The sequence below is a fragment of the Mustela nivalis genome (assembly GCF_964662115.1).
Source record: "Mustela nivalis genome assembly, chromosome: 2".
NCBI lineage: Eukaryota > Metazoa > Chordata > Mammalia > Carnivora > Mustelidae > Mustela > Mustela nivalis.
Genome location: NC_139021.1, coordinates 7,697,820 through 7,704,986, shown reverse-complemented (window position 1 = coordinate 7,704,986; position 7,167 = coordinate 7,697,820). Strand labels below are relative to the sequence as shown.

The window sequence follows — 7,167 nt, the reverse complement described above, 5'->3', positions numbered from 1 at the left end:
AATAAAGCTTCTACATGATAATAGAAAATGACCTTGGAAGAAGCAAAATTTTCTTGAACAGGACATGAAAAACAGTAACCACCAAGTAGATGATACATTGGACACTTTACAGATTTAAAAGTTTTTCTTAAGTCAAAAATCACCATTAAATAAGATATTTTCAGCACATATATCCAACAAAGGGCTCACATCTTATACAACTTGAAAACTCCAAATGAGAAAAACAGATAAGCCAAAAGAATATGTTTAAGAGAGCAGAACAACCACTTCTCAGAAAGGACATTAAAATGATCAACAAGCACAAGAAAAGACTCTCCACAGTGCTGGTGACAGAAAAATGCAAATTAAAACCATGATAAGAAACAACTACATATTACCAGAAGAGTTTATTTATTTTTTTAGATGGCAAGTATGTAGGGCACCTAGAACTCTTACCCTGCTGCTGACATGAGCCTATGTTAACACGGTCACTCTGGAGAACTCTTTTGAGCACTTACAATAGCAAACATGTGCTCTAAGACCCAGGGATTCCATGCCTAGGTATATACCACCCCCCCAAAAAAAGAAATACATCTATGCACCAAAAGACATGTAACAGGATGTTCAAAGCAACATTATTCACAGTACTCCAATTCCGGGGGAGAAAAAGTCCAACAACAGCAAAATAAATAAATAGTGACAGACTCATATAGTAGTAAATGGTGCAGCAATAAACATGAACCATCACTGTTACATATGAAATCATGGATGAACCAAACAAATATCATGGTGAGCGCAGGAAGCTAAACACAGAAGAGTAAATAGATGATTTCATTTACATAAAGTCCAAAACAGGTGAAGAGATTTCATGGTAAATGAGGATAGTTGTTAATTTCTTGGCAATCTGATGAAGAGTATGTTTTGGTCACACAGGTGTGCTCACTTTGTTGAAACCTACCAAGCTGTATACTTAGGATGTGTGTACTTTTCCATGTGTATATCATTCTACAGTAAAAAGCTTATTTAAATACAGGTGACACCCCAAGGCCACTGCGTGAACGTTCAGGGTCCACCATTTTAAAACAAGGCCTTGTGTGTGTTTTCTCCACACCCACAACACAGCACTGCCCACCATCTGTCTATGGAAGGCGTAGGGGCAGTGTGGTTTGCTGGGCAAGGAGGTTGGGCAGGAGATCAGACCAGAAGAGACTCTAAGAACAAAATGGTCCGGAGATTCAACTGTGCTCCTTGGCACCTGAGCTAAGGGGAACTGGAACTGGAGAAACGGGAACAAGCCCCGCTTCCATGTGTAAAGTGGGGGAAAAGCAGGGAGGGTAGCACTTCCTCCCTGCACACCCACCATCACCCACCCCTGAGTCAACTGACCCCTGGTTCTTGCCCCACCACACAGACATTGGCAAGCAGCACACCCCACCCCCTCCGCCTCCAGAAATGGTTCCAAATCCCTACCAGGGTAGCAACCAAAAGGCCACATTCAACACAAGGAAAATGATTTAAGGCTGTCAAAATGTAGTAAGAAAATTGTGAATTATTTAAAATGAGAAAGACAGCAAGAATATGGATAACTCAGATCCAAGACAGACCACAAGACATGCTTTTGTTGTGTCCCCATTGCCTTTTATTGAGCTGTTTCTCTAGGCCAATTACACTTGGCCCCCACAGCTCTAAGTGTCAGGAAGGGTGTGATCGTATTTTCTTTGGCTCCACACAGTTCGTTCATTTTCTATGAGGGAAGGGAACTCAGGAGGGTACTCTGTACTCTTTCCCTGTAGGGGAGCATATGCTGCTGTGTTCTCCTCCCAGCCCACGGAGAGATGAAGAGAATGTCATTCGCCGGCAATGAGGGGACCTGGGGAAGGAGACACGAGCTCGGTCCCTCCTTATTCCAAATGCACAGAAATAAACACATGGACACTCAACCCTGACCAGGTTGTAAGTGGTTGCATACTCAAATGCTGGTGATGGGATCAATCTAAGAGAGTTAGATGATGAGAAAATCAAGTGATGTGGCCTGAATTGAGCTAGCCAGCGTATCTCAATGCACCATGGAATGGAAGACTCCAATCCCAGAGAGGCTTTCCTACCCAAAGTCTGGAATCACCCCTACTTGGATACTCACGGTACTCTTGTCTTCTCTCCTCCTCCTGCTTTGCTAAATCTCCTCCTCTAGCTAGAGTAGATGAGTCTGGAAATGGGAAAGGAAGAACATTATGGGGTAGAGATTCCTCTGTGCTAGATGTGGGTGAGCTTTCTCCCCAGGGATGGTGGAAAGCAGGTCGGTTTTGAGTACCCAGAATTCACAGATCCCTTTTCTGCTAACAGAACCCTGATTTCCTTCCGGTAGACAACCCCCCTCCTAATATAGATGCTTGTGGCAGCCCAACTCAATTCTTAGCTCCAGAAACAGAGCATATGACTTGGCAAAACCAATCAGAGCACTGTCCCACACTTTGCCACAGTGATTGAGAGAATATAACCCAGCCAGTGTTGAGACACATTGAAACTTCTGGGAAAGAAACCATGTTCCACTGAATTTGAAGTTACAGGAACATGAAGCTGGATCTGCTGCAGCCACTTTGTAGCTGTGTGGAGAGGACCTGTCTGTCCACGAGTGGAAAGAAAAAGGAGCTGAGAGGCAGTAAGGGGAAGAGGGGGTCCTGTTGAAATTGGTTAAGTATCTGAATCAAACCATACTTGAATCTGAGTCTAGAGTTTTCCATCACGTGAGCCGGGAAATGGCCCTTATTATTAGGCCATTTGGAGGGTCATACTCTGTACTGCTTGCAACAGAAGGATTCATATCTGGTGTTCCAATGATCTAAAATAAATCAGAAATCCCTCAAATATGAAGATTAATTTCCTAATTAAACCCTTACCAGGTCTACATGAGAGTTTCCTACCCAAGGTCAAGAAGGACCTAATCAACCTTTAACAAAAGAGAGAAATTTTCCATTTCTACCCCTAATCCTTAGCCATTGATTTAACAACAAAGGCCACTGTGTCCCTCTTCCCTTAGTCCCAGACTTCTCCCCGAAGTGGACCACAGTAGAGAGGTGGGGAGTCCTGCCAAAAATCACAAAAGCCCCCACAAAATAGGTTACCCCCATCTCTTCAGTTGAGGCCACCAAAGGTGTACCTTCACCTGGTCATCCCCCATGTTATTTCCGGGCTGGACTGAGTTCTTCAGGAAGCCAGGAAGGCTTTGTGGAAGCAACACGACTCGAGTTGGCCCCATGAGCTTTCACAGCCTGCATTCCATCACTAGCCTTTTTCTGACTGCTGCACAAAAAGGAAGTGGGTGATTCTCCGCACAGTGGGGCCCCCGGCTCTCTCCTTCCAATCCATTAAGCATGGCATGGCGTCTGTAACTCGGCACACGCCATGCTGTTCTGTATAAATAGAGACCATCCATCAGAAATGTCACAGACAGGAAGCCAATGAAGTTTCTACAACCAATTTACAATCAGAATCTGCCGTGAAATGCACACGGAAAACGCCTTAACAGATTGAGAGGATGCGGAATGCATATTACGTATGGTCGGCAGAACCCTGTTAAATCCGGAGGGTGAGGCACAACGAAGAAAAAGTGGAACATGCCCAAAAATGAGGGAACAAATGAAAGGCAGGTGGGGTCTACAGTCACATTGGAAAATGAAAAACAACAGTGTGGCAAATAGAAATGGTGTAACCACGTCCCATTTTTTTTTTTCCTGCCATTCCGCAAAGTCAGCAAACCAGGGGCACTCTTGCAAATACATGTTCTTCTTGACTCTGAATTTATTACCGCCGGGATAAAAAGTATAAAAATTGAAGATTTCTATTTAGACAGAAAATAAATTTTAAAAAGGGGATAGCCAGGCTTGTTTTCTAAGTCAAAACTGCCAACTTCCTTCAACCTTGTCTGGGAAGATTTACTCATAAGCGTAAAATTTCAGCCTGGGTTCAGGAGCGTGGCTTAATGTTTAGAAGCTTTAAAACTACCTTTCAGGGAAAAAGAGGAAGTCTGTGCATTGTTCTCTTCATGAACACCCTGAACTCTCCGGTCCAAGGTACCTTTCTTTCTTTCTAAACATGTTGATGCAAAAGAAAGAGATATTTAAAAGCTAACATGATCTTCATCAATATCATCATCATTACGACCATCATGAGGCCAGTAGGTACTTGAGGAGGACTTTTTTTATACCAGGAAGAAGAGCGATTTCACACAGTGTACAATTACATGCCCCTTTTACTGGTGGTAAAATCTAGACTAAAGGAGGTTAAGAATCAATTAAATGATAGACTCAGGTTCTAGCACACCTTCAGATGCAAGACCATGAAGAACTCTAGACACTGGTCTCTTGCTACTAATCAAGGATGTTTATAAGCCCCTCAAATGGGTTAGTTACACTATTTCTTCTCAAGTGTCTCTGAAACACCCACATGGCTCCTCCTCAGTCCATTCCTGCAACTGATGAGCTTCCCAGTCGAGAATGAATCAAAGGAACTTCTAGCAAGCATGTAACACTGATAATAGCTAGCTTTCCTGAGGGCGAACCGTATGCCAGACATTGTGCTCATCGTTTTATATGGATTATCTCACCCATTTATCATACTCACCTTATGAAAGGTCTACCATGACTGTCCACATTTGTCCAATGGACAAATTTGTCCAATGGACAAATGACTTCCAATGAGAAAACCAAGACCTGTACAGAGCATGAGACCAAGCACATGCATTCAGCAAGAGATGGAGCTGGAAGCGCTCTGGACTCATTCTCTCCTGAACCCACAATGGCCAGACTTTCTCAGCCTCTTCTCACCTGGAGCTGCTCTTGCCCCATGACCTCCACAGAGGTCAGGTTCATGATCAGTGAGCATTCAGATGTCTTCTTCCACTTCATGAGCAACTTTGATACACATGCTCACTCTCCCCCACTTAGCACACATGTTCCCATGGTCTCCCATGTTCCTTGACTCCTTCCCAGTCACTAGCCAACACTGACCCTGTTCAGTCACCTTGCTGGTCTGTCCTTGTCTCCTCAATCCTGAAATGCTGGAGACCCTGGGCTGAGTTTCACACCTCCTCTCCTCTCTATCCACTCACTCCCTCAGTGGTTTCCTCTAGGCTCAGGGTTTTAAGCACTATCAATAGGCTGATAATTCCCAAGTCTGTTCCTCCATCCCAGACTCGTCTCCCCAATCCTTAAGAGTATACTGAGGGGGAAGCCTGCGTGGCTCAGTTGGGTAAGCGGCTGCCTTCGACTCAGGTCATGATTCCAGGGTCCTGGAAATGAGTCCCACATCAGGCTCCTTGCTCTGCAGGGAGCCTGCTTCTCTTGCTGCCTCTGCCTGCCACTATGCCTGCTTGTGTGTACTCTCTCTCTCTCTCTGACAAATAAATAAATAAAATCTTTTTTTAAAAAAAAGGATTCTGAACTAACATCTAACATAGATATCTTAAACCAGACAGGTCCAAAACAACTCCACTGTTCAACTGGCAAAAATCCACCCTCCAGCCAGTCTATGCTTCTCCCTATGCAGCGACTCTGCCCTTGGAGCCACCAGAGACAGATGTCTTGGAGTCATCCTTACATACCCTCTGTCACATCTCATGCACCATCCATCAGCAAAGCATTTCTGGGTTCCATCTACAAAATACATCATAGCTGGGTTACTTCTTACCACTCCACTCACCTGTGCCATTTCCCCCCGAGTTATCATGTAGCCTCCTGGCGCTGCCATCCCTCCTCCTCCAAATCTATTCTCCAGAGAGCGGCTGGAGTGGTCATCTGTTACGTGAACTGCCCCAACCAACCATGCCTTCTGGTATCCGTACCATGCACAGCCCCACAGTGACTCTGGGCTTGGCAATGTCATTTAGCACATGGTTGGGGGTTAGTGCCATGGAAGTTTGGCATGCGTTCTTCAGGAATGCTGCCAACGAGGTGTTGCCTCCTTGGATGAAAGACCACATGGAAAGAGAGGGTCAGACGTCCTAGATGAGCCCGTCCTCCAGCTGAATGAGCACAGGTAAAACCGGCAGGAGAAGGGCCCCGTCATCCTACACGATGGGGAGAACTAACAGACCACTGTTTTCCAAGGCCACCAGCAACAGACAGCAGATCCAGGATACTTTCAAAACAAGCCTACTCAGTTCATTCTTCTGCTCCAAATCCTCTCACAGCTTCCCATCCAACTCAGACCAAAACCAGAGTCCTAACAGTGACCGACAAGGCCCCCTGCCCCCACTTCTGATGTCATCCCATCACAGTTTCCCTCACTGCAGCCACACCAGCCTCCTTGCTCCTCCTCAAGTTCACCAGGCACCCACCGCTGCCCTTGGCGGAGTGCGCTAGCCCTGGCCTTCTTTGCTTTCCCCCTGCTAGAACAATCTCCCTATGAACCTACAGAACACAGCCCCTCCCTTCCCCTTGTCACACGTGCACCTGTCACCACGGCACCCTCTGTGTGTTCACTTGTGTGTTGGTTCCCTGGGTTTTCCCAAGTCGGATGAGAGCTCCTTGAAGGCAGGGGCTCTGTCATTTTTGTTCTCTGCTGTCTCCTAGGCACATAGAACAATGCCTTAACTACATACGTGTTGAAGGAAACAACGAAATGGAATCAGAGTCTAATGCATCTGTTCCTAGCAAGGATATTGCACTGAATCTCTAAGGAAATTACTCTAGCTGAGTGCTGAAGTTTGACATCCGAAAGTGAGTTAGTCTCATCTCCAGTCCAGCTTGGGGTCAGGCCTTGAGGACTTCAGCTCCCAGGCAGAGCCCCACCCAAGCCCTGAACCAGTCCAGGCCTGAGCAGGGACACTTGCAAACCCCTCACGGTCACGTGCCAGGGCATCTAGAAGGGTCGTGCTGCCTAGGCCTGGTGTCTCGTGTGCCTGGCAAGAGTCTCCAGGACAGGTGTCCCTCCTCCCCACTCACGGCCGCCCATCTCCTCCTCCACCCTATGTGGGCTCCTCCATTTGACCCACTTTCCCTAACAAATACTCACAGGAGACCTACTCTGTACCAGTTCTAGGAATACAGAAGTGAGCACGAAGCACATTCTCAGGATATCTGTAAGACAATACTTTTTTTTCACCAATGGCCTTTTGGGTGGCATTATTCATTATCTGGCAGGGCTGTTCCATGCATTATAGGATATCTAACATCGTCAGCCATTCAAAGT

The 7,167-nt window shown here is 46.0% G+C and overlaps 1 long non-coding RNA gene across 1 annotated transcript; it reads right to left on the bottom strand.

Moving 5' to 3' along the window:
* Positions 1–1,687: 1,687 nt before the first annotated feature.
* On the bottom strand, positions 1,688–4,887 carry LOC309860440. Its single transcript, XR_014309375.1, has 3 exons — positions 4,803–4,887; positions 2,120–2,185; positions 1,688–1,849 (listed from the first exon to the last, which is right to left on the bottom strand). It is a non-coding gene; the product is annotated as an uncharacterized lncRNA (long non-coding RNA).
* Between the last annotated feature and the right edge of the window lie 2,280 nt (positions 4,888–7,167).